Raw genomic sequence first — 26,360 nt, 5'->3', positions numbered from 1 at the left:
GAGATTCTGCAGCTTTCACCCCCATTTCAGCCAGAGCAACTCTTTTTCATATGCTGGCCTTCCAAGTAAGATTATTTTTAAAGCCTCCTCAGTTAAAAAGCATTTAAAGAAAACAGAAGATCTCTATAGTCCCAGGAAACCTGCATGCTTCTAAGTAGTGTCCTCTCTCATGTTCTGAATCCCCCGCCTTATCTGACACCCTGACCCCTGATGATCTGACAATTTCCAGATCTCCAATTCCAAATCAGAATCCTTCCTGGATTACACTCCTATACTCAATTTCCTTCTCTATAACTATCTCAAGTACCTCATAACCCAAATATCCAAAACTCATTATTTTCATCCCAGACCTTCTCCTTTTCTCTCTCTCTCTTTTTTTTTTTCTGTATGAGTTAATGGCTCCAACAGGCTTCCCTCGTGGCTCAGATGGTAAAGAATCTGCCTGCATTGCAGGAAACCCAGGTTCAATCCCTTACAGCATTGGAAAAGACCCCAATGCTGGGCAAGATTGAGGGCAGGATGAGATGGTTGGATGGCATCACCAACTCAATGGGCATGAGTTTGAGCAAACTTCACGAGATAGTGAAGGACAGGGAAGTCAGGTGTGTTGCAGTCCATGGGGTTGCAAAAAGTCTGACATGACTTAGTGGCTGAATGTCAACACCCATGGCTCCAAATTCCCTCCTGTGAAGCAAACCAGAAACCTGGGACTTTCTTCTCTCTCATGTTCTCCACTGAAAATTAGTCACTGACTCCAACAGATTTTCTCTAGTGATTACATGTTTGCTCCTCTGCACTAGTACCTCAGTCTTAGTCAAGGCCTCTGCTATCTGTTATCTAGGCTATGACCAGATGGGAGAAAATAAGAGAAGCTGGAGATGAGGGGTAAAGTGGTCCTGGCCACCCTCTTCATCTGTGAGAATAGTCTATCTAAAATCTGAGCTGGAAACTCACCTAGTTACAATTCTTCACTACTTTCCCACCCCAAGCAAGATGAAGTGCAAATTCTTCCACCTGGAATTAGTTCAAAGTTGTCTGAAACTGACTCTCTTGATCGTTGGTGGAACCATATGAAATTGTCATTTCTGTAGACCAAAATGCTTGACTCTAGCAATGTTTTATGATTAATCTAAAACTTCTCTGTCCTTACCTGCTGTCATTCCCTCATGTCCGACTCTTTGAGATCCCACAGAATGTAGCCTGCCAGGCTCCTCTGTCCACAGAGTTCTCCAAGCAAGAAAACCGGAGTGGGTTGCCATGCGCTTCTCCAGGGGATCTTCCGACCCAGGGATCGAATCTGGGTCTCCTGCGTTGCAAGCAGATTGTTTACCATCTAAGCCACCTGGGAAGCCCAACTCACATGTCACACATGAGTAAATTACTTTGCCAGAATGTAGACGTCCACTTTCTCCCCTGGCCAGTTCAATTTCTACACATCTTTCACATTTTAAGTCTGGTAAACACTCCCTCCAGATATCTCTAAACTGTTCAGTTCAGTTGCTCAGCCATGTCCAACTCTTTGCAACCCCATGGACTGCAGCACTTTAGGCTTCCCTGTCCATCATCAACTCCCTGAGCTTGCTCAAACTCATGTCCATCGAGTTGGTGATGCCATCCAACCATCTCATCCTCTGGATCCCCTTCTTCTCCTGCCTTCAATCTTTCCCAGCATCAGGGTCTTTTCCAATGAGTCAGTTCTTCACATCAGGTAGCCAAAGTATTGGAGCTTCAGCTTCAACATCAGTCCTTCCAGTGAATATTCAGAAATGATTTCCTTTAGGATGAACTGGTTTGATCTCCTTGCAGCCCAAGGGACTCTCAAGAGTCTTCTCCAACACCACAGTTCAAAAGTATCAGTTCTTCAGCACTCAGCTTTCTTTATGGTCCAACTCTCACATCGGTACATGACTACTGGAAAAACCATAGCTTTGACTAGACAGACCTTTATTGGCAAAGTAATGTCTCTGCTTTCTAATATGCTGTCTAGTTTGGTCATAGCTTTTCTTCCAAGGAGCAAGTGTCTTTTAATTTCATGGCTGCAGTCACCATCTGCAGTGATTTTGGAGCCAAAGAAAATAAAATCTGTCACTGTTTCCATTGTTTCCCTATCTATTTGCCATGAAGTGATGGGACCGGATGCCATAATCTTCATTTATTGAATGTTGAGTTTTAAGCCAGCTTTTTCACTCTCTTGTCTTGTTCCCTTTCTGAGTTCCCATGGCAACCAGTGTGAGGCATCCAGTTGAAATGATGTGGTTGCCCTAGGAGACTTTCAAGTGTTTGAGAGCATCTTTTTCTCCCCTCTGCCTGGCTCAGCACATTCCACTTGTTGAACTGAGTGCAATGGAACAAAACTAACAGGTCCTTAAAAAATAATGATAACCTACCAATTAAGCTGACTTTGGATTTTAATGTGTTTGAGTTTCAGAAGACTTTGGGGATTTCAGCCTGGCCAGTGTTTTCATATGCTAATAAATGTGATTTGAGACTGACTCATTAATTAAATGAACAGATACTTTTAAGACTTGGAGGAAAGAATAAGCCAAAGGCTTGTACTTTTGGTCATAATATTTATATCAGAGTAGATGATCTGAATAAAGGATTTCTGGAGTTGTATTATGGAAGAAAAGCATTTCTATGGTATAAATAATGCAAACTTTCATTTTCAAGTTCTCTGAAGGGGCAAAATTGCTTTTTCCTGAATCTCTGTACATCAGATATGCATAGATTAAGATGAGATATTTCAGCTCCCTTTTCTTAAAAAAAAAAAAGCTTCTAAGAAGAGATTGTAGGCAAATAGTAATGTTAATTTAAATCAAAAATGATTCTCTGTTATCATTACAACAACCCAGCTGTGAAACTGCAAGCGGTGTGGGCACAGACATATATAATTGGTCTGTTGGAGGAGATAAGTAATATTTTACTCACTCCAGGATAGAATGTTCCCCAATAGAGCTCTCCTGCCTGGCAGAGAAGTAGACAACAATCTAGCCTGCAGACATGTCTGCTCATCGGTCAGATAGTTGTGTAGGGTTCCTGGAGAGGACAGTCCAGAGACCAATGGAGCCTTCCACCCATGCACTCATCATGGGGGCTGGGATCTGCCACACTGTGGGCTAGAAACAAATGACAGCTCCATAAATTCAAAGAACTACAGTGAAATAGCAACAACAGCAACAAGAGCAGGCTTAAACGGGACAAATATCGAACACCTCTCCTAGATCCTATACAGGATAGACCGCTTGCCCAGAGAAAGCCTCACTGTGGCATCTCACCTTTCCTTGAAATGTCCATCCTGAGTGGTAAGCCATCTTGCTCACCTATGTGTGTCTGGAGTCTTGTCTCCAGCACAACGCCAGCCATAGCAGTTAGTAAAAGTTTCTCAATAGTTAAAAGGGCCTTGCACAGGAAGAAGAGGGAAGGAAGAAGTGAGGCCTTGTGCAAAAGCAGCATGAGAACACCTAGGCTGCAACATATTCTGTGATCAGAGGGGGCTTTGTGCCTGGATACTGAAGCCACTTCTGTGGAGGATGCTTGTAGGATTCATGGCCCTTACCACCATCAGGGGAAAGTCTAAATATAGTGGATGTTATTTTTTCTCCTCTTCCTCCCCCTCTTTCCCTGTTGCTTGTGTGTGGCTCATCAGAGGAAACAGGATGATCTTTCTAAATTCAGCTTCATGGAGTTTGATTTTACTACCATGCCAGGTTCCATATCTATAGTGATCCCATACACACCCTCATTTTCCTTCCCCCCAAGTTCCTTGGTGAAGGAAAACGGTGGCTAAGCGGTAAAGAATCCTCCAGCAATGGACGAGACTCAGAAGATGCAAGTTCGGTCCCTGGGTTGGGAAGATCCCCTGGAAGAGAAAATGGCAACCCACTACAGTATTCTTGCCTGGAGAATCCCATGGATAGAGGAACCTGGCAGGCTACGGTCCATAGAGTCACACATGACTGAGCAACTGAGCACGCATGCACGCAAAATTTCCTTAAGTGTCTGATTGATCTATCTCCCATCTTCTTTTCTGGCTCTCACTCATTATCTATGTAATGACCTCTAACAGCTTCCTCTAGGCCTGGACCAGGAGCGGCTTTCTAGTTTTTCATACAATGCCTTTTCTAATGATGGTAGTGGTGATGTTGATAATGATGATGGTCTGTTTTGTTTAGCCACTGTTTACTGAACATCTATTCTATGCCATTTACACATTATTTATTCTCATTTACTCATTATCTGATTTTTATTCTCTGGACATCTTATTTAATAGGTGTAACCGTCTCCACCTTTCAGATGAGGAAACTAATGATGAGAGAGATTTGGTCACTTCCGGTCATCTTATCCTCAGTAACTAGCAAAGCTGCATTATAATTTATGTTCTGTGTGACCTCGAAGCTCAGGCTACTTCTACTTGACAGCTTTCATGGCAAATGGTGACATGTGGTTCTCCACTGTCATCTCTTTTAGTTCCTCTTACATCTGAGTTGTCTTCACGGACTTTTGTTATCTGCTCTTAACACAATAAATGGAGAAGAAAACAGCAACCCACTCCAGTAATCTTGCCTGGAAAATTCCATGGACAGAGGAGCCTGGTAGGCTAGTCCATGGTGTCACAGAGTGTTGGACACGACTGAGTGACTAACCAACAAAAACACAATAAAAAAAAAGGAGGTAATACTTGAGTCTACATAGATTTTTCATGGGGTGCAGATGTGCCCAGGTGCTGACTTATAGCAGCACAGCTGTTCTTAGAGCATCACTGATCTGTAGAGGCTAGGATTGGGAAGAAGAGTCCTCTGAGAATGAGGACCCCAGTGGCCAAAGACTATGTAGTCACTGGCAATGGAAGACTTTATTCAAAAAGTCAGATAAGACTCATTGCACCTCAGGGGTCAAGAAACACCTGAGACCAGCCACTCTGCAGCAGAACATAGCAAGATCTAGAGAATTCTGCATAGATTCATGTCTTACCCACCATCCCTTCAACCGTAAGATCATGTGAGCCAGAGTGCCCTCCCATAAATGTGAGGCTATCTTGAAAATGACCAAAGAAAAGAAAAGACACTAGAGAGACTAAGCAATCCTAATTATGAAATCAACTCAGACTCATTAGAGAAAAAAATTACAGATGATCTGGACAAAAAGAAGAAAACAACAAAATTCACAAACCCATACAAATGGAAAGAACAGCTTTTAACATCTTGCAGCAGATAATTTTTTTGTCAAAATATTTTGCCCATTTTTACTGTTTATTTTCTTTTTTATTGGAGCATAATTGCTTTACAGTGTTGTGATAGCTTCTGCTGTCCAACAAAGTGGTGTAGTATACATCTATCTCTATCTTCTGAACTCTCCCTTTCTCTCCCTCACTGTCTTTTCTGTGGTTCTGCCGTTTACTACCCCTATGACCTTGAGAACATTCATCATTTGTAAAGTGAAAGTAACAGTAATATCGACTTGATAAAACTGTTTTAAATACAGTTTGCTATTTAAATACAAATACAAAATACAAAACTTTTTAAAAACAATTTAAATACAAAACTGTTTTAGATACAGAAGATGCATGGTAATATTAGTATATATAAACACAACACAGTTTAGCTGTTGAGTTTTTCTTTAATAGTGTGTAACATATATTATTTTTAAAGTTAAGCATGTGTAGTGAATATCTTTTAATTTCAATGCTACTTTTTCTATGACTTCCCTCTGAAGAGTTGGATAATAGTAAAGCATATGGCTGGACTATAATTGATTTAACCAATCCTCTATTGTTGGGCATTTAGGTTATTTCTGACTCTTTATACTTACAAATAGTTCTCACACAAATATTCTTAGAGGTATGTATTTAGAACAAAGCTTTAACTGTTTCTTTAGGTTAAATTTCCAGAAGTGAAGTTTCTTAGTTGAATCACAGGCATATTTTAAAACTTTGAGTACCTATTTTCATATTATTTTCCAATGAGGCTAAACTCAAAATTGAGATGCTTTTTAAGAAATTCAGCAAAACATATCTGAGTATATATCATTTTTCTTCCTTGACAATGTTAAATGTGATTCAAGACAAGATAAAGTTCTGCTGTAAATCAAAGAAACTCCCCCTAGAATAAGAGGTCTGACATTTATCTTCCCAGGTACAGTGAAATCTGTGAAAAAGGGGGAAGAAGGGTCTCACCTACTCCCTAGTCTTTGATTACCATATGTCATCATTTCTTTACAAATGCAACAGACACACCTGTCTTTTCTTTGTAAATCATTTGGTAAAGGTTCTTGTTTAAAACATACCTGCAAGTTTCAGTACCTGCTAGCATTCTACGTATTGTTACATTCTAACATTAAAAAGAAAAAGAAAAAAAAACTATTACCCTGAAAACTTCTCCAGTCTTGAGTTTTAGTTCTCACCCCCACATGGATCATCATGGCTATAACTTCCTGAGGGCTTACTCACAGGAGCAAGAACAGTCTGCTTGGTGCGTGGAAAGACTGAAATCCACTAATCTACAGAACTTAATTTAGCAACAACTTGCCAAAGATGAACTGCTGCTGCTTCTGCTGCTGCTAAGTCGCTTCAGTCGTGTCCGACTCTGTGCGACCCCACAGACGGCAGTCACCAGACTCCGCCGTCCCTGGGATTCCCCATGCAGGAACACTGGAATGGGTTGCCATTTCCTTCTCCAATGCATGAAAGTGAAAAGTGAAAGTGAAGTTGTTTCCGACTCTTAGCGACCCCATGGAGTGCAGCCTATTGAAGGTTAACTGAATCCTCCCTGGAGATGGTTCTGCTGGCTTAGCTATAACTCTGCAAAGCCTTTCTTTTGCATCTGTTACACACAAGAGGCCAGAGAGAGAAAAAGACCAACCTGAGACAAATAGAGTCAGCCCTTCTTCCACATCCCTGCTGCACTACTTAGGAAGGGAGTGTGGGTTCATCTCAGACATGAATGCACACTTTCTCAGACAGATATTTACAGTCCTCTCCAGATTAATTGATCCCTGGGTCGGGAAGATCCCCTGGAGAAGGAAATGGCAAACCACTCCAGTATTCTTGCCTGGAGAATCCCATGGACGGAGGAGCCTGGTAGGCTAGAATCCACGGGGTCACAAAGAGTCGGACACGACTGAGCGACTTCCCTTTTCCCAGATTAAAGCCCCATGGGATAGTAATTATCAGACTCAGTCCATTTAACTTATATGACAAACCTTGATGCAGAAACATATTGAGCTATAAAATAATAACCTCTTGATCATTTGATTCAGGTGTTTCAATATTAATTTTCTAATATTAGATTTCTTTTGTGATGTAAGATATGCTTTGATACTATTAACATTCTTAAATGAATTAATTAGTTCAACAAGTTCTTCATAATCATCTCTGATGGACAGAGTACGTTTAAGCAATGTAACTACTTTTCTCTCAAAAGAGCTGAGCCTGAAATAGGCAAAATGAAAACAAATAATTAAAATGTAAGGTAGAGGATGCTCTTGCCACAAGAGACATATAGATTAAGTATGCCAGGATGTCAGAGGAGAGGGAGATGGTATCCAACAGGATGAACCCGAGGAGAGTTTGCTGAAAGCAGAGGTATTCTGAATGGGTCTGGACACAAGCAAAATTGTTTACTAAGCTCAGATTCCCTTTGAGATCCTTCCAAAAGCCTCACCCACTGGGGTTTCCTCCCTTCCAATTTCTCTGTGCTATCACAGCCCCATTGACACCTCTTCCCCTGTCCCCTCCCTTATTCTGTATCCTAATGGAAGGGAGTGGGGAAGGAATTGAATTTAAAAGTATCACTCCTAGGTCTCTGTTCTTACTTTGTTCATCTGAGCACTTTTGTGAGACTTTTAATGTGGAAAAGTGGGCCTTGAGCTGAATTGGAGAGTAGGGATAAAAGAGAGTTTGCTTGAATTAAGAGTGAGAAAAATCTAGATTAGAGCAGTAAAAGGACTCAATTCTGGAGGGAGTGTAAATGGGAGAAGAAATGGGAGGGGAGAGGGCCGTTCAGAATCCAGCCGCTGAGAAATTCCCAATGGAGGGCATCTTAATGATTTCTTAATTTAATTTTTAAATTCTAATTTTCTGAAAAATAAAACCATTTACATAATTCATAAATCAAAATGACGTAGAGGACAGTCTATGTCACTAAGACATAGTGAAATGTCTTAGTTCAACTTTTGTCCCTATGCAACCACCACCCCACTCCTACCATTCCCACTAGGTGATTCCTTTTTTACTTCCTAGTGTTTCTTTCCAGTGTTTCTGCTGCTGCTAAGTCGCTTCAGTCCTGTCCGACTCTGTGTGACCCCATAGACGGCAGCCCACCAGCCTCCCCCGTCCCTGGGATTCTCCAGGCAAGGATACTGGAGTGGGTTGCCATTTCCTTCTCCAATGCGTGAAAGTGAAAAGTGAAAGTGAAGTCACTCAGTCGTGTCTGACTCTTAGCGACCCCATGGACTGCAGCCTACCAGGCTCATCTGTCCATGGGATTTTCCAGGCAAGAGTACTGGAGTGGGTTGCCATTGCCTTCTCTGTGTTTATGCAAATATAAACCAAAATTAATTTATATTTTATTTTCTGCCCTCCAAATATATTTTAATAGTGATGTCTAATATTCAAGTTATTTGAGCTGTGAAGCAAATTCTTGAAATTTGGTAAACTCTGCTTCACACAACAGTGTTGTATAAGGGTGTGGTTTTGTGTGTGTGTCAAAGAAAAGGACTGAGTTCCACATCTGGGCTGACATGATGTGGAACAGTAATAGGTGAGGGATAGAGAGGTAATCCATGGGGCTTCCCTGTGGCTCAAATGGTAAAGAATCTGCCTGCAATGCAGGAGACCTGGGTTAGATCCCTGGGTTGGGAAGATCCCCTGGAGAAGGGAATGGAAACCCACTCCAGTATTCTTGCCAGAAGAATTTCATGGACAGAGGAGACTGGCAGGCTAGAGTCCATAGAGTTGCAAACAGTTGGACATGAGTCGCAAAGAGTTAAACACTTACCCTGACTTATTTCAGCAAAGGTGAAACGAAGCCAGAGGTAACTGTGGGAACAAAAACCCACCAAGAATTGGTAGGAATCTTGGGAAGGATGCTGAATCTTTCACAAAGTTGTGTAGTAGTTGTTGCAGTCAATCTTATTCAGCTTTTAAGGGAACAGAGCAGCCTCAGTTGATATCTGAATTATACATTGTTGCCTTCAACTAATCTCTAATCAATTATTAACTGGTATACTGGGACTTGGTGATAAAGCACCATCATTGCCAAGTTGAGAGGCTTAGGTATATTCTAGAGGCAAATGAGGAATTATTGAATGGTTTTGAACACGGGAATGACAGAATCAGACCTTTATTTCAGAAAGTTTAATTTGGCAGCAGAAAAACTAACAATGCTATTCCTGGCTTGGGTACTGGCTCTCTCTTCCTACATGATGGATTATCTCAAAATATAGCATCTTAAACGAGCAAGTGTTCTTTATCTCATAGTTTCTGTAGCTCAGAAATCTGGATGGAGTTATAGGCAGGATTCAGCTCTTCATAGGCATGTGGACTGGGAATCTCAGTTCCTTGATGCCATTGGCACAGAAACCTCCTTTTTTTCCCCACCTCTGTGAGCCTTTCCATTGTTGTTGTTCTTGTTTTGGTTGCTAAGTCATGTTGACTCTGTGGCCCCATGGGCGGTAGCCCTCCAGTCTCCTCGGTCCATGGGATTCTCCAGGGAAGAATACTGGAGTGGGTTGTCATGCCCTTCTCCAGGGGATTTTCCTGACCCAGGGATCAAACCAGCATCTCCTGCACTGCAGACAGTTTGTTTACCTCTGAGCCACCAGGGAAGCCCAAGAGCCTTTCCATAGGGCAGCTCATAACCTGGCAGCCAGCATCCATCAAAACTAGTGTGAGAGAGAGCAAGAAAGGGCAAGCAAGATGGAAACCAGTCTTTTTTGTAGCCTAATCACAGAAGTGATTTTCAACCCATATGCTATATTCTATTTACTATATGTTATTCTATTCATTCAAAGGGAGTTGCCAAGCCCAGGCCACATGCAGGTGGAGGGGATTATTCAATGGTGTAAATATCAGCAGGCAGTGATTGTCCCTAAAGGACAACAGTTAGTCTCCTTGTCGTGTGTTTGGTTCCATAATGTACTCCTCCCCCCATTCCCCTCCCTGTTCTAGTTTACTGTCCTGTGGTAGGAGGCCTCCAAGATGGCCCTCAATGACTCTCATCTCCTGGCACTCATGCCTGGGTTATACTGAATAGAGCTGATCCCCTTACCTTTCACGGTTCTGAGCTGGAACAAACTTCTGACTCACTGAAGCATAATACAAATGCCAAAACAAGGTAAAATTTTGCTCTAAAGGAAACACAATAAAACACAGGATTCATGTTTGGCTTTTCAGATGCAGTGCTAATTCTACACCTCAAGAAAATCCACTAGTCAATTGGAAAAAAAGAGGCAAGAGGACTGAAAATAGCTACAATAATAAAGGGGCGTTTATATGAATCAGATATTTCTCAACGTAGGAAGGTAAGGGTTGAAAGGAAATATAATGTAAGTCTTTAATATCCTACGGGAGCTGGACAAGTTAAAGAGGAATTGTTCATCTGATGATAGTATGAATGCTTAGGTCTTTAACAAGATGGTCTTTGTGGATGTCTTGTCCATATTTAGAGTGTAAAAAAAGCATCCACACCGAGAAATAAATGTTTTTTAATCATATAGGTGTTTCAAGTCGACAACATAAATAGATACATGTAAAACTTACACAAATTATAAGCGTGGAAGACAATGATGTGAAAAGGTAATATCTCATCCTCTCATTAACTAGCCCTTAGTCTTAGGGTATTAGAGCGTTCTTAAATTCTTGCAATATCCTCATCCACATTAGCCTGCTAACTAGTGCTCTCACTTTCACCCATGCCCCTTTTCAAGACAGCTGACATGTTTCTTTGAAAATATAAACCAGATCATCTGTCCTTTGCTGAAGCCCTTCAGGGCCTTCTCCTTGTCCCTGCCGTAAAGCACAGCCTCCTCACTGTGACTTACAGGTCCTGCAGCCTGGATCCTGCCTCTTCTTCCACTTCACCCCCCACCTCTCGTCTCTTCCATGCACTTTCCTGTGCTCCCGTGTCCTGGCTTTGGCACTGGGAGTGACTCCCAGGGCTGACTTATTCTCCTCCTTCTAACACCTCCTTGAAAGCCTCTACCAAAAAATCCCATCAGAAGTATCCCATACAGGTTAAGTTCCATTTGATTACACAATTGTTCTCTTTCACAGCATTTATCTGAAACCTTTTCTCTTACTTGTTTGTTGTCTGTTTACATCACCAAGCTCTAAGTTTCAAACGTCTTGTTCCTCACTGTACTCCCCATGCCTCGCACACTGACTGACGTTTATCAGCATCAGCAGCAGAGTCATAAATGTGATGAAATGGACGACTTAAACGGCAGATGTTTCATGGAAATTTTCCATAACCAACACTGCTTCACAAACTCTTCCCTCCCTCTTCGTCTTCCTCCCTCTGTCCCTTCCCCAACACGTTCCGTCTTTTATTTCTCTATGGCTTGAAATGTGTCAAGTTTCAGCTTCAAACTTGTCTGCTCACAGAAAGTGCAGGACACTTGTGTTCTGCTCTCAGCTCCCAATGGAAAGACTGCATGATTTTACTGCCGGCTCATCTCTGTTCCCTGTGCTATACTCATGGTCTGGAATATTCTCTGTCTCCCTGTCTTTCACTTCCAACTCCCTTAGTTTCCCTTTCAGTGTCATGAGCACGCATGCTCTACTTGGTACTTCTCGGTGTATTTAGTTCAGAGGTGTTTTTCCTGTTGTGGAGTGCTATTAATGCATGACAGAAAGTGCTGAGTGGGGGAAGGAAGGTGCCGTGGTTGGCAGCACTATTCATGGTCATTTGGGAAACAGAGCTCCATGGGGTGAGACTCATGTCCAGCCCACCTGAGCCTTCTCGTAGCACTGCCACGGGAATGATAGTCACTGAATTCTGTTCCCTTTTCGTTTTGCCAAGCTGCAGGTTGGCATGACCCTAATTAATATAAATAAAACAAAAATATTTTATGTATTTTATTTGTTAAATTGTGTTGTCTTTATTTTGAGAAGTTTTCGTTCAGTTATTCTTTTCGTGAAATTCATTATATGTAAAACTAAGGGAAAGAAGGAATTCATTTCATTTTCATTTATGTTTTTCTCATACACATTACTTGGTATAATAATTTTTTGTATTATAATTAAATGTTAGAATCAAAATTGAGGCCTGAAAAAAAAGCCTATTGTGTTAACTTTGAAATTCGGAAGCCAGAAGAATAAATATTAAGAAAAGACCTTTTATTTTTTGTTATAAAATATCTCCCAAAGAGTTAAAAAATATTCCTATGCTTATTTAGCAGATTTTACTTACATATAACTTGATTTATTAATGAATTATCATTAATCAGAATTGAGTACACACACATGATTACACAGTCTTCCCTTGTGGCTCAGCTGGTAAAGGATTCGCCTGCAACATGGGAGACCTGGGTTCGATTCCTGGGTTGGGAAGATCCCCTGTAGAAGGGAAAGGCTACCCACTCCAGTATTCTGACCTGGAGAATTTCATGGACTGTATAGTCCATGAGATCACAAAGAGTCAGACACAATTGAGCGACTTGCACTCACATGATTACATACCCACAATTCTGACGTTAAAAGTGGTGTAAAAACCAAAAGGGTTTTTGTTTGTTTGCATTTGTGGCAAACTCATTTGACAACAAAATCTTACCTGAACTGATGTAAGGCTGTTCATTATATTCATTTATTTCACCAAGTGTGAACAGCCAAACATTTTACTGGAGAAACATTAATGTGTTTGATTTGAGAGTGCTGCCTCAGCCCCCTTGAAAGTGTTATTTAAAACGTTTTATGCACTTTATTACCTTTGAAAGACAGAAACGCTTGAATTCAGAAACACATGCAACCTCCAGGTTTGCAGATAGAAGATCAAGAACCTGTTATCATGGAATCATCAGTAAATGTCCACATTGGAAGGTGCATGGGTGCTCAGTTGCTCAGTTGTGTCCAACTCTTTATGACCCCACGACTGCAGCCCACCAGCCGCCTTTGTCCATGGAATTCTCCAGGCAGGAATACTGGAGTGGGTTGCCATTTCCTTCTCCAGGGGATCTTCCCAACTCAGGATCGAACCTGAAGCTCTTGTGTCTCCTGCATCAGCAGGCGGATTTTTACCAGTGCACCACCTGGGAAGGCTATGAGATAATACATTCCAACCTCAGTTTGTGAATGAGGACTCTGAGTTTGGAGACTGGCAGTGATCTGCCAAAGGTCTTACTACTCGGTTAGCAGCGGAGATAGAAATAGACTCCACTTCCAAGGTGCTCAAATCCTGGGCTCCTTCTACTCACAGCCCTTTAATGAGCTCCTCTGTGGTGACTGGGATTTCTAAACAAATGAAATATACATGAGTGCATCCTGTACTCAAGACTCGCTATTGCCATGTGCAGGGAGACACAGGATTTTGCACATACCTATGTATGAAAGAAACAATGTCCCTCTTCTCTTCCCAAATTGATCCCTATAAAACTAATCTGCTAATCAGCACAAGCACAGTCACCATCACAACCTTCCTGATTTGCTAGGCACCATTCCAAACTCTAAAACAGGCAATGTCCTTGACCTTACATACCATTTTAACTTCACTGTCTGACTGGTTTCTTTTAAAAGCATTTCAGAATGCACGGAAGCTTTCAGTCAATCACCAGGAATTTACTGGGTTTCTCCTCTGTGCCTAGGACTGAGAAGTGACTAAATCACTGATTTTCAACTGGGATGATCTGCCCTCCAGGGAATATTTGGGATGACTACTTGCATATTTACTTTCCACAACTTGGAGAACACTGCTGGCCTTAGTGGTCTAGTGGGTAGAGGCCACGGTTGCTACCTAACACCCTACAACGCACAGGACAACCTGTGGCTGAGATCAAGAAACTCCAGGACTACATATACACTATTATCCTCTGCTTCCGAGAATTTATACTCTAATTGCAAACCAGCAACCTAACATTCATGAAGTTGTGAAAAAATAATTAAACACTAAATTCAGTGCCCTGAAGATTTAGAGTCAGCAGACTAAAGGTCAAGCCCCACCCCACCACCAATTTCCCCTGTGACCTTCGGAAAATCATTTAGCATTTGGGGCCTCAGTTTTCTTATCTCTAAAACAAGGCTATTGATAACTACTAACCTGCGTACTTTGTCAGATTGCGTGTCAGAAGAGATAGTGTTTTTGAAAATACTTTGAGAACTACGAAACATTATAGAAATATAGCCTTAGTCCTGCCATTCTTTATAACACTGTCTTTTACCCAGTGCAGACAGATGTGTTCTGCACTTACCAGCCTAGCACCGAACTTGTAGAAATGCCCATCGTGAGCTCAGTGAAGGGCCCATTACCCACTGGTGATCCACATCAGGAACCCCGCATCCTTCTGATCCCTTTTTCCCCTCTCATTTCCTAGTCAGTCACTGAGTCCTGGGGCATCTATGTGTTTTTTGTTTTTTTTGTTTTTTCTTTTTTAAAGGGGGTAAATGCAGGAATAGAATTAATCCAGGTACTCACTGATAAACCTAGTGTTGAATCATAGACTAGTGCCATGACACTGAATTATGCTTTTTTGTCTTCTTCTTAATCTTGCATCTTGTTTTCAGCCCCTTGAGATTTCTTCCCTGATTCTTTGGAAGAAAATATCTTGCTGGAGACTCGTAGAGTGGAAATCAGGAGGTAAATGAAGGCGTGTGAGGTTGTCATTGGAAGTCTAGTAAAAGAGGTTAGACATTTGGAATCTTTGAGGACCTCTCAGACAACTTTCTAGAAAACAAGAGCTAATTGGCCAAGCTGGGAACACCTGCCATACGTGAAGAGAGCACCACAATCTATTACACTGTGTAGAACAGTTAATATTATGCACAACATGTATGAACTTTTTATGAGAAAAGATTTACAACAGTTTAATTACTTACCTCCTGAAAGATGTTTTTTTTTCTCTGAAATTATTCCTAATAGTGTAATCAAACCCAGGTCTCCCTCATTGCAGGCGGATTCTTTTCCAGCTAGCCACCAGGGAAGGCCAAGAATACTGGAGTGGGTAGCCTATCCCTTCTCCAGCCAATCTTCCCAACCCAGGAATCGAACCAGGGTCTCCTGCACTGTAGGCAGATTCTTTGCCAGCTGAGCTACCAGGGAAGTCCAAAGCATAGTAGACTTGCGTTGCATTAGTTGCTCAGTCGTGTCCAACTCTTTGTGACACATGGACTACAGCCCGCCAGGCTTCTCTGTCCATGGGATTCTCCAGGGAAGAACACTGGAGTGGATTGCCATTCCCTTCTCCAAAGCGTAGTAGACTATCTCATAGCAATTAAAACATATTTTGATTTGTAAAAGTTTTAAAGGCACATCTCTTATGACATGTCAAGTGACACATATAGGAAGAAAGAAAAGGACAAATGGTCCATCCCTGCATGAAGAGAAGAATTGTACCTGTGTATATGAGAAAAGAGAAGGAAACTGACTTTTTTCAAAAACTGATCAGTTCATAGAACTTAATTCACCTTTGAAATGCTTATAGTAGGATGGTTTAGTGTGGGTACAAATAAATGCAGTGACATGATTTATTTTTATTTTCTTTCCCTTGGAGTTTTAAGCTCATGGTAATATAAAATCTCATCACACAAAGGTATTTAGATGAAATGTCCTTCACAAATTCCCAGTGTCACTCAGTGGAATATAAATGGTTATGATACAACTAAATTATATTACTGGCTTGGTATTAAGAAAATCCTTCAAGGTTTTTTTTACGCCGTGTCACTCAGAAGCACTGTATTTTTCCCATGACATACACATTTTCCTTATTACATAGGATCCTGTACATCTTGATTTGGCCCCACCCACAAAGCAAAGAGAACAGTCTTTCCTGGTTGAGCAGTTGGCTCAGCCATCATGCCCCTATCACACAGAGCCAGACTGGAACCTGCCTTTTAACCGTAAACATTCAGTGACCTTTCTCTTTTCAGGCTGCATGTCTCTTTGACTCTAGTTTTCTCCATTTGGGAGATGGTAGGTAGTGTGGTTAACTGAGAAGCATGGAAGTGGGATGAGCTAGATGGTGGCACAGGGGTAAAGAATCCACCTGCCAATGCAGGAGATGAAAAAGTCGTGGGTTCGATCCCTGGGTTGGAAAAATCCCCTGGAGCAAGAAATGGCAAACCATGCCAGTATTCTTGCCTGGAAAATTCCATAGACAAAGGAGCCTGGCAAGCTACAGTTCATGGGGTCACAGAGAGTCGGACACGACTGAACATGAACACACGTGTAGATAGATCTCACTTCATAAATTATGAGGACTTGGTGTTTGCTCACATACACTACACCCTGTCATATAAACTAGATTATTCTATTAGGTTTGATATCATTTCCTAGGGCCTTATATTTCACACTTAACAATTTTCTCTCTGATGTTCATGCTCGTGGGCTTGCACTGAGGACATTAATGGCAGACAGATGTCTGCTGAGTTTACATCACTGAGGAGGTTTTCCCTGTAAAACCATATACCAGAGTGAAACTTGCCCCCTTCACACTTCTAATACTATTCCTAGGAAAAACCTTTCTAACCCAGAAATAGCCCACTCTCTATTCTTTCTTTCATTGAGCTCCATCTAATGGCAAATTTGTGATTTTCAACATGGAGGGAAATTCCTGGTCTCTGATAAAGGGTAAACTCCCCGAAAGAGTTCAAGGAAACTGAGCGTGAGCTTTTCTCAGTAACAATAAGAAGCCTTGGGTTTTCTCATCTGCTTCATCAGGGTCAGCCTGATTGGGTGATTGCTGCTCTGAGCACGGAGAAAGCCAACACGAGAGGAAAGCATATGCTTTCACTTAACTGTGTCATAAAGCAACACACCCCCAGTGCGCAGCTCCAAGCAATGTTTGCCAGGGGTTGGAGCTATCCAGCTGTTCTAAAGGCCAAGTCAGATCAGAAAATTGCAGACTTGAGACTAAAGACTGCAGGAGGTCTCTCTAGCAGCACTTTACTGGGTTACTTTATAATAAGGAGGCAACGTAGAAACATACAGAAATGCACACAGCGGTGGACATGCATGTCAAGACGGAAACAGGAAGAACAAAGACACAACGCTTGTCAGTCGCTCTGTTGCTTAGAAGAGTGGAGAGACCCACAGCTGCAGCTTGCAGGGTGTCATTCAGTAGCTGCTGGAGGCACTCTCTGCTGAGTCACTGGCCTTGGCAACATGAATTGGCCAGACCGGGTAGGCAGGTGATGTAGAGAAAAAAAAAGCCTGCTCTGTAAGTAGCAAGACCCTTTCCTAAGACTTTTTATTTAGTCCAATCTTTTCTTCCTTATGTTTCTTATATCTGAGCCATTCAGAAAATACTGTAAATATATTTATTTATAAACATCTTGCATGATTGCAAATATGTCAGTCTCCAGGGAGAAGGAGGCTTTTTCTTTCCTCTCATTTTCCTTTCTCTCCAAACATACAGGACAAATGCACACACACACACACACACACACACACACACATAGCTGCTCAGAAAGGATTTATGGTCATGATTGAATAAATTAAAGACTCCAACACCAGAAATGACATAATACAGAAAAAATGAGCAGGACTCCATCCTCAGCAACTTGGTCTCTTGTCTACGACCACAGCATCTGATGTGCGTAGAAGCACCCTTGTCCTCAGCATGGACTCAGGTTGCCATGTGAGGTGGACCCCTCCGGGAGACTTTGCCAGCTCTCATCTTGTGCCTTTATGCTTAATTGGAAAGACTTTCTATCCCACGAGTGAGCCAATAACTATTTCCGCTGAAAGACTGTAAAAGGTGGGAACGCTCCATCCGGAAGCAGCTGTTTGAGTTCCTAAACACCCATCAGGCCAGCTGGAGTCGCTTTATTATCTCTTTGTCATTGGAATGAGGTGGCTGCCTATAGAGGATCCTGGCTCCTCAAAGGCCTGCGTTTTCAGTGTCTTTCTATATTTACCTGTAAGAATGGGACTTTGCTTCTCCAGGCAAAAGTAAATGATTGTTACAAAGATGATCTAAGGACTGAGGTGACTTCAAAGGAGAGGCAGGAAATGTAGTCATGTCACTCCATTTCACTTCATTTAACATCAATCCCCTCCTCTAATCCAGTACTCCTCTACCAGGGGTTTTGACTTTCAGCTACTATTTGTTTGCTAAGAAGGCAATTCTTGTCCCAGACCACCTTCTCTCCAAGGGCATCGGTGACAGTGTCTGTAAGGAAATCTGGATTTAGAGAAATAAGAAATAAATGCCTTCTGTATCCTCCTGTGGATTTCCCTGGTGGCTCAGATGGTAAAGAATCTGCCAGCAATGAAGGAGAGCTGAGTTCGATGACTGGACTGGGAAGATCCCCTGGAGAAGGGAATGGCAACCCACTCCAGTATTCTTGCCTGGAGAATTCCATGGACAGAGGAGCCTGGAGGGCTACAGTTTATAGCGTTGCAAAGTGTCAGACATGACTGAGCAACTACAAACACACACATCCTCCTGTAATGATCATATTGCCTCCCTGGGAAGGGCCAGATTGCTGCCCTGGAGGTGTTTCATAGCACAATGGGAACTGACCTTCATTTTGAACTTCATTTCTTTACCCCTCCCCAGAACACACCCCCAAATGGATTCATTCACACACAGGCTACTTTGCAATGAACACCCACACTGTGTCTCTGGTCTAATGGTAATCATATGGGCCCATAATCCTCTTCCTTCCCTAAAACAGAGGAAGGTGTATTTCCTCAATTCTTCTCATTCATCCACCCACAGAGAAGATTTCAGGTCGGTCGGGAGATAAAAGGCTCAGGATATGAGACATCAACATTTAAGCCCCATCATTCTTCCGGCAGATAACTGCCACTCCTCATCTCGGCTCGCCTGGCTGTATTGTTAGAACTTCACTCAGCTGCACGTAACAAAGAATTGGCCCCCAAATGACTTAAGAGCATAAAGATGATCTACCAGAAACCTTTAGTTTATATTTTATTGTCCATGATGGTGTGGCTCTGTCACCCTTAATTCTGAAACTCCAAAAAGCTGAGACTTTCAGTTCAACATGTTGTTGTTGTTGTTTAGTCACTCAGCTGCGTCTGACTCTTTGCAACCCCATGGACTATAACCCACCAGGCTCTGTCCATGGAATTCTCCAGGCAAGAATACTGGAGTGGGTTGCTATTTCCTTCTTCAGGGGATCTTCTTGACCCAGGGATTGAACCCGCATCTCCTGCATTGGCAGGTGGATTCTTTACCACTGAGCCACCAGGGAAACCCCAGCACATTGTTACCTTGAACAAAATTAATAAGGAAGTAAGGGGCAAGACAACTGGATTTTGAGTAGGACAAGATTAGTGACGGCTGCAATCTCAGCGTCTATCACTGTGCCCAGAAGACAGTAAATTGTACATTTTTATTGAATGAGGTCTTAATATGTTAAGAAAAGGCATGGTCTAACTCTAAAATAATAAACTCTTTTCAAGTGTCACTAATATTTGTGACTGTGAAAATTTCATGATCATGGAGCTAAGCATACAATGCAAAAATTGATTTAATTCTTTTTGAATCTTGCCCTTCTTGATGAAATGGAAAGAGAACTCAGAAGGTCCTTAACATACTTCAGCTCTCCCTTTAATAACTGTAACTCTCAGAGTTGCAAGGATCTTGACATCAGCTCTTCCCTCAATAATTTTTATGAATCCCAAGGACAATGACTCTGATAAGCCTCCCAGGTGGTTCAGTGGTAAATAATCCACCTGCTAATGCAGGAGATGTGGGTTCAATCCTGGGTTGGGAAGATTCCATGGAGGAAGAAATGGCAACCCCCTCCAGTATTTTTGTCTGGGAAATCCCATGGACGTACAAACAGATCTGAGACTGTTTCTGTAATTTTAAAGAAAATTGTCACAAAGACAGAATATTAACTGTTAGCAGTATCTTGGGACTGTCTTTATTTTTTAGATCTTGATCATGGAAGAGTTTTCATAAAACAGAGGTGTCCAAAGGTGTCTTTGACTTCAATAGAGTCTTGAAATTTCAACTCAATAAGGAGTCACTTCCCCTGTATTCCAGGGACTGTGCTTGGCTCTGAGAATGCACAGAAGAATCATATACTGTTTCTCTTCTCAAGTATATGATTCTCTTCTCAATCATATGCTGTGTAACCCAGTGTTGACAGACATTTCTGATGTGTTGAGTGCTATTACAGATGAACAAACATGGTGCTGTAAGACACTTGAGAGGACGGACCTAGATCCCCCTGGAGAAGGTTCTTCAAGGCTGTTAGAGGGCTCTGAGTTGGGTGTAGAGTAGGACTTTATCAAGTAGAGGGATGTGGTTGAAAATTCTATCCTTTTGCCCTTGGTTTATATTAAAATAATTACAATATGCACAAGGCAAGAAAGAAATTAAGCGTGAAAGACTCAGTGTTTGGAAGAGCAGAAGTTTGAATTTGAATTAATTTTATACCTTTGGAGAAGGTTATTAAAACTGTTCTAAGTTATAGTTATGCTTAGAAGAGTGGAGAGACCCACAGCTGCCGCTCACAGAGTATCATTCTGGCACTTCACTGCCACAGTCCCTGGAAAAAGGAAAAAGACTGGTCGGGATTTTGTAGGCTGCGTGGACATTCTAAAGACCAAAGAGTTAAACCTTTTTTCCTCCTGACTTTTCTTTTCATTTGAGAAAAAATTGGGGAGTTCAAAGTCACAGGCAACTTTCCCTTAACTTTGTAATGGTGGGTTGGGAACTGCCATTTGGCTCCTTGGAGAACAGAACATCTCCCAAACTAAGGATTTTCAGAGTATAGCACTAAGTGATTTCAAAATATTTGAAAGGCTATTTAAAAATAAATCACACTCGAGGGCAGAGGGGGTTAGAGAGGGTGGGACTAATTGACAGAGTAGCATTAAAACGTATACATTACCGTATGTAAAACAGATAGCTAATGGGAAGTTGCTGTATAACACAGGGATTTCAATGCAGTACTCTGTGACAACCCAGAGGGGCAGGAGGTTCAAGAGGGAGGGAACATATATATACTTATAGATGATTCACATTGTTGTATGGCAGAAACCAACACAAATATTGTAAAGCAATTACTCTCCAATTAAAATTTTTAAAAAGTAAGTCAGCGTAGCTATTTTCTATAGTAATTAAAAACAGCCAAATGTTTATAGAATTCAAATTTGAAAGGCTGGAAAAAAGGCAAAGAGCACTGTGAAAAAAATTTTCAGACTGAAATCCAGTCCCTGCTAGGAGGGAAGAGCTGTTTCTCTGGCAGCCTGAGAAGAAATTCAGGCTCCCTCCAGCCTCAACTGTCATTCCTTTTCCTCAGCTAGCATCAGGGGAACAGAAGGTAATGGAGCTCAGAAGTCACATAGAGGTGGATCTTACAAATATCCCAAACTGTAGTCAGTCAAGGCATCCCATATGGTTGTAGGTGACCGAGTAAATTGGAGTTTCAAATCAATGGGGTGCTTTGGCACTCTGCGTATACTAGTTTGACATTTTCTTCCTTCCTAGATGGGCTTTCCCGGTGGCTTGGTGGTAAAGAATCTGCCTGCCAATCCCTGGGTTGGGAAGGCCCCCTGGAGAGGGAAATGGCAACCCACTCCCATATTCTTGCCTGGGAAATCCTTTCTAGACACTCTATGTTGTTGTTTTATTTTTTTAAAAACTTCCATTAGTTTGGATTCTTCAGGGTTGTTTTGTTTTTCAAAGCTCTGGTGTGTTCCAAATGAGAGGCATCAAATTACCATGTCTTTTTCTTAAGAGGGTGTGCCTGCTGTGTTTTACAGTATACTTGCTGTGGTATTACTTTGCTTTAGTTGTGGTTACGACGTAGTATGGCCTGGTTTTTTTTTATGTTTAATTCAATTTTATTTTATCCTCTTGCTCTGGTCCTGTCTTTTTGAAGGAAATTGACACCCAAGTCAGGCAAATAGCTGTTTCCTCAGTGAGAGTAGCTCATACTCTCCTCTGGGAATGTAGGAAATGGAGCAGCCCTAGTCTCTCTGAAAACCAGTCAGGTATTTCCAGATAACCTGTGCAAGAAAAGGATTCAAGTCTTTTAGGTTGAAAAGTCTAATGAAGTTGCAGCCTTGACTTTTTATTTGGAATCACTGAAATAGTCTGCCCTCCCTTAAAGTGTTAATCACTCAGTTGTGTCCGACTTGTACAACCCCTTGGACTATAGCCCACCAGGCTCCTCTGTCCATGGAATTCTCCAGGTAAGAATACTGGAGTGGTTGCCATTCCTTTCTCCAAGGGATCCCTGACCCAGGGATCAAATTTGGGTCTCCCACATTGTGGGTAGATTCTTTACCATATGAGCTGCCAGCTAAGCCCTCCTTTAACTGGTTGCTTAATCAGAAGCTAATCTATCGCAGGGGTGACAGATTCAGGACAGGGGTCACCCCTGGCTCTCTCCAGCAGTCCCTGGAGGAAGGACCCCACCATGTGGTTGGTTGTTCATGCACTTGAGCTCATCAGTACCTAAAGATTCATAAGACTACACCAGGCCAGGCTATGGTCCTGGCAACAGAGGGTGTCAGATAGGGAAGAGGGAATCCTTCTTGACAGCAGCCATCTCTTCTAGAGGCATCTTACTGCCTCTGGTGATGCGGACACTCTACTTTGTCATGGAGTGTGTAGACAGCTCTTTGAAACATAGATTTTCTCATTTATTGAGATTAAGAATCAAGTATTCATGAAAAAATTGAAATCTGCATCGGAAGAGATGATTTAAAGATTTATATAGCACAAAATTAATGCAATTTCAGTCAACATGGTTAGAAACCCAGTCATTCTGAGACATTCAAACATTTGCTTGCTACAGAGATCTCTTGAATAGAAACATTTTGCATTATATTTTCTTGTGATGTACAAATGGATGGATCTGATGGATCAGATCAGACAATAATCAACCAAATAGCAGATTATGATATGTTGCTACTCTATCTTAAGTTGTTTATTTGAATCAGGATGGTATCATCTTCAGGAGGTATATTATATTGCTATGATGGCCATAACAAAGTAACATGGACTAGGTGGCTAAAACAGTGAATTTCCCCATGATTCTGGAGGTTGTGAGCATGCATTCAAAGTGTCAACAGAATTGGTTTCCTCTCCCCTTGGCTTGTAGGTGGCCATCTTCTCCCCGGTCTTCACATCACCTTCCCTCTGTAGTTGTGTGTATCCTAATCTCTTCCTATAAGGACACCAGTCTTAGTGGATGAGGCTGCACCCCTTATGGCCTCATTTTTATTTAATCATCTTTCAATATTTTATCTTCAGATAGTCTCCTTCTGAGTTATGGGGGTGGGGGTTAAAACTTCAACATATGAATTGGGGAGGGTTGGTGGTGGGGCACAACTCAGTCCATAACAGGAGGTATTAGCAAGAACATATATTCACAATGTGCAAGAGTGTATTAAAGCATATTATATGCCAGGCAATGGGACAGCTGTTTTAGATACATTTTTCATAGACTTCTCACAATGATCTTAAATCTAGATTGTTAGAATCTCTATTTAACAAATGAGAAAATATGGGCTCAAACATTTTCCTAAGGTATAGGAAATGAATTGTCAAAACCAAATCTGTACATTGTGTCCAGACATGCACAGGTGAACATTATGCTCCTCTGTGATGTGTCCAAGATCACAGAGCTGGTTGGCAGCAAATTCGGGCTCCTAATTTCCAGGGCCATGTGCTGTCACACTCACATGCAAATGATATTAGACTAACGCACTTTTCACCATTCTGATTATTCAACATGAGGATATCATTTTGCCTTGCATTAGCTAGGCTGTTTTATTTTTCAAGGGATAGAAATATTAGTATGATGAGAACTTAAAAACCATCAATGCTTTGCTTATTAACTCAGTTAATTAGGGCTGTTGAAAGAGTATATACAGGTAGGTAACCTACCATCCTGGTTTGCCTGGAACTAAGGGCTTTCCTAGAATTCATGTGAAACTTGAGACAGCCCCAGTTTTGGAAACAGAAAGCATTTCAGAAACAGAAAATACAGGGAACAGTCTCAGCAACCATAGAGTCAGATACTATAGAGAACCGGATTATCTGTTCAGACACAAATGCTAAAGATTTCCTAAGAGATGGAACATAAATGGACAATGGCCAGACCACCTATTAAAACAGACCCATGACCCACAACCTGCAGCAACCTGCCCAGGAAACCAACCCCTTGTCTGCAATAAACAACCCAGGAAACCCACCTGCTAAAAATCACACTTGCAGGAAGCCTGTTGCTATCTCCAGCAACAGTTTAGGAAGCTAAACGATAACCTTTGTAACAATCGGCCCAACATGCCCGGAATCTAATTAATAACTGACAACTTCCCTAATTTTTGTCCCTGCTTCCAACTTAGAACCAATTAGAGAAAGTCAAGTGTGCACTCCTAACCAGTCACACTGGTTGGATGGCCCACTTCTATGAATAGTTAACCCGCCTACAGCTTCCCCATGCTATAGCCTCCAATCAGAGCCAGCTGAAGGCTTTCTTTTTTTCCACTGTGAAGCTTTCCCACTCCTCTGCCTGCCTTTGAGTATCTGTCAAAATGCAAGTGACAGTGGCAAACTCCTTTGCTATAGCACACTCAGAGTAAATACTCTTTGCTTGCTCTCATTTTGTTGTCCTTTGGATATGTCCACATTCCATCAAGAGGACACATCTCTCGCTGTCTATCCCAGCATTCCACCATTTTGGTGACTCAGCATTTTGTCTCTGCTGCCACCGACAGCCTCTACCATCCTGAGGTCTTAGGCTTCTATGTACCGCTTTACTTCTGCATCCTTCAAGTTCTCTTCCTTTCCATCTCTCTTTAAGTTAAAGTCCCTGAGAGAGAGCAACTGACTGCTGTGTGCATGGAACACCTAGGGAACAACCTTATCATGCATCATTTTGGCTCCACCCAACTCATAAGCTGCTGATCAGACTATAGATGACTGCCTTTAGCTCAAAGGCCTGCCCTTGACCAGTTAGTTGTACTCATGTAAATACTGTCATGTGATACAAAGCATAACTTATACATAAAGGATTATTTCATTCAAAAACATCTGTGGTTATGGCTTCACTTAACGTGTATAAAACTGGCCCATAGCAACAATCTCAACAAGGGTTTTATCTGAAAAAATGACATTTGATCCTTACTGAAAAAGGAAAAACTCAGATTGGGTTTGGAAAACTATCCCAGGAAAGGGGCCCTAGCTAAATAGGAGGCAGTTAAGCAGGACTTTGTGTATCACTCATCCTTCTGCTCAAGACATCGTCCTGTTTCAAGATTTCTATCATAAATTAGATCTGTATATCTTTTATGAGGCTTGAGGAAGAGTTAAGAAGAGTATTACTGTGGGCCAGTGTTCTGTTCACAAAGTTGTTGCTTATATAAATTCTCTTTTCATCATTGGTGGGTGATGGTAGAGGTAATCACTGGAATTCTCTGGGAACTTTCACACTTCCCACCAGCTACTGACTGACCAGATCAAATACATCAACATGTCTACAGGGAAAGTTCCAGACTGGGCAAGGGTGAACATCCTCAAGCAGTCCTAATTCTTTCCCTCCTGTACTTCACCTTTCCTGTTGCTATCCTGCTGTCTCTTTCCAGCCTCCTGTCTAGGATGGCCCCTGTCACCTGCACAGAGCATCCCCAGCACACGGCACACTCCTCTCCTCATCCTCACTGTCACCAAGTTGGAAAATGACCTCATCTTTTCGTCCATCTGAGGTAGGGGTCCTCTTTGACTCTAGCATAGAATTGGCTGACACAGAAAGTGGAGATTTCTTCCCTTAATCTGACTAAAGCGAATCCCATATATCTTAGCTAGATAATCCAACTTTTAAAATTTTTATTATTTTTATTTTTTAAAACAATTCGATTTATTGTTTTTGACTGCACTGGGTCTTTGCTGTTGCGTGGGCTTTTCTCTAGTTGCGGCGAGCGGGGCATACTCCCGAGTTGTGATGTGCAGGCTTCTCGTTGTGGTGGCTTGTCATTGCAGAGCACGGACTCTAGGGCACCTGGCCTTCGGTAGTTGTGGCCCCCTGGCTCTGGAGCACACATTCAATAGTTGTGGTGCATGGGCTTAATTGCTCCGTGGCATGTGGGATCTTCCCAGCTCAGGGTTTGAACCCGTGTCTCCTGCACTGGCAGGCCGATTCTTCATCACTAAACCACCAGGGAAGCCCTCATCTTTTTCTTGTTGTCACTGATCCCACTCCGAGTTGGCTAGGGTAAACTACA

The 26,360-nt window shown here is 41.9% G+C and overlaps 1 long non-coding RNA gene across 1 annotated transcript in view; it reads left to right on the top strand.

Moving 5' to 3' along the window:
* Positions 1 to 26,360, top strand: part of LOC145547424 (uncharacterized) — a 94,232-nt gene that overhangs the window by 57,907 nt on the left and 9,965 nt on the right. Inside the window, exon 3 of the long non-coding RNA XR_014083831.1 lies at positions 10,391 to 10,518. This is a non-coding gene — a long non-coding RNA (uncharacterized LOC145547424). The remainder of the gene's footprint in view (positions 1 to 10,390; positions 10,519 to 26,360) is intronic.

The sequence above is a fragment of the Giraffa tippelskirchi genome, chromosome 1 (assembly GCF_054371585.1).
Source record: "Giraffa tippelskirchi isolate mGirTip1 chromosome 1, T2T-mGirTip1v1.2.pri, whole genome shotgun sequence".
In the NCBI taxonomy this organism is placed as follows: domain Eukaryota; kingdom Metazoa; phylum Chordata; class Mammalia; order Artiodactyla; family Giraffidae; genus Giraffa; species Giraffa tippelskirchi.
This window is presented reverse-complemented; position numbering and strand designations above follow the sequence as displayed.